The sequence below is a fragment of the Leptonychotes weddellii genome, unplaced genomic scaffold, assembly GCF_054177405.1.
Source record: "Leptonychotes weddellii isolate Sample4059 unplaced genomic scaffold, ASM5417740v2 HiC_scaffold_14790, whole genome shotgun sequence".
Lineage (NCBI taxonomy): Eukaryota > Metazoa > Chordata > Mammalia > Carnivora > Phocidae > Leptonychotes > Leptonychotes weddellii.
In genome coordinates this window covers 3,080-5,051 of record NW_027728932.1, presented here as the reverse complement: position 1 = coordinate 5,051, position 1,972 = coordinate 3,080, and the positions used below count along the sequence as shown (strand labels likewise).

The 1,972-nt window shown below is 32.0% G+C and overlaps 1 long non-coding RNA gene across 1 annotated transcript; it reads left to right on the top strand.

Moving 5' to 3' along the window:
• The first annotated feature begins 12 nt into the window (after positions 1-12).
• Positions 13-1,759, top strand: LOC145718375 (uncharacterized). Its single transcript, XR_014141760.1, has 2 exons — positions 13-816; positions 909-1,759. It is a non-coding gene; the product is annotated as an uncharacterized LOC145718375 (long non-coding RNA).
• Positions 1,760-1,972: the final 213 nt, after the last annotated feature.

Sequence of the window (1,972 nt, the reverse complement as noted above, 5' to 3'; positions counted from 1 at the left end):
CAGCAACCCTCAGCTTGTTTCCTACAATTAAGAATTCCTCATATCAGTGAGATCATATGATACATGTCTTTCTCTGTTTGACTTATTTCACTCAACTTAATACCCTCCAGTTCCATCCACGTTGTTGCAAATGGTAAGATCTCATTCCTTTTGATGGCTGCATAATATTCCATTGTATATATATACCACCTCTTCTTTATCCATTCATCTGTCGATGGACATCTTGGCTCTTTCCACAGTTTGGCTATTGTGGACATTGCTGCTGTAAACATCGGGGTGCACGTACCCCTTCGGATCCCTACTTTTGTATCTTTGGGGTAAATACCCAGTAGTAAAATTATGCTACTTTTTATTTGCTTCTTCATATCATCAAGATTTTCAGTAGTAAACACAAATCTTTTATAATCTTCCTTTTTTAAATAAACTAAAATGTATTAGAAAGTCATGAAGCCTCATTATAGACTTAATTGTGTTTAGTGTGTTATTTACTTTCCCTTTCCAGATTTCTGTTTCTTCATCTATAAAACCAGTTTGATTAATTTACAAATTTCTCTCCCGAATCTCTGACCCCCTCTGAAATCTTATTACTAACATACTTAATTTTACCTTTTTGATATCCACTATTTTGATCTAAAGAACAAGACTTAATGTTTCTGATTAATTTTTCTGTATTTCTTACTTGTAGTAACGCCATAGTCTTTAGATGCTGTTTTTGGTTTATTTCTGCAGTTCATGTTCTTTGGTGGAATGAGAGTGCAGACAGTCGTGCGGCTGGGAGACATCAGTCTCATGAGGATCCCAGGGTTGTGGCAGCTGGTAAGCTATTTCACTAGGCATGAAATATTCGAACCACAAATTCGATTCAGTCAGTAACTTTATATGCCTTCTTATGAAATGTTTTTTTCCAGTTCGAGAAAGTGTTAACTTCCTTGAGTCTCAGAAGAATATGCTTCTGATTCCTATGTCATTTTCACCATTGAAATAGTTTTCCATTGAAATACGAAGCATTGCATTAACTGCTATAAGATGTGTCTGCTAATGGTACTTAAACTCTCCCAAGAGATTCTCATTTTTATATGAAGGAGATGGTAAGTTAATTTGCTATGTCCTTTGCATTTTTAAAAGCTGCCTCTGTCCATTGTCACCACCATGAGGAAATAGTTCTGTTCATTTTCCCTTTGGCATTTCAGTATCTGTCATACATTAAAAATTGTTGTCATTCCTACAAGATCTTGATTTTTCATTTGTTTCAGAATATCTCTTGTACTCTGTTTTGACAACCCTCTGCTTTTATAGCATTTCCTTATGTTGAAATGATTATGTCACATTTCCATGCCTATGATAATATTTCTAAACTATTTATATACATTGTCAAACTTTTCATGTCTATTTTTCTGAAGTATTAAAAGTTTTTGTCCAGTAAAGTTTATTTTGTAATACTAAATGGGATTCATAAAAATATTAAACATGTTTATTATGGAAAAGTACAATATCATCTGTATCATCTCTATTAATTTTGGGTTTTACATTAATAATTACTTATGTGGAAAATAATGTTATTAGATCCTCATATTAAAAACTGTTGAAGACTCATTGGTTTATATGCTGAAATGTCTTCATTTACAATTTATTTTACTAACTTTTACTTCACTTTGGATTACTATTTAACAAAGGTACTTGAGACAATCTATCTGTGATAATGAGATATTTATGGTTATGGAAATGTTTGCCCTAATAAAAGCCTACAGATACATTCTGATTCTTTTTATTGTGTTTTATATTTGTGTCCTTTTACCTGGAACTATTATGTTGCTATAAGGTAATGAGACAGTAATAAATATACTGTCTTAAGTATTAAGTTACTTCAAGTAAATAGCATGCTAATAACCCCACAAGGAGAATTTCTTCAGTACTGTCACAGATGTACTAGGATTTTCCTACAAAAAAACTTTAATTTTTATTTTAATTGAGT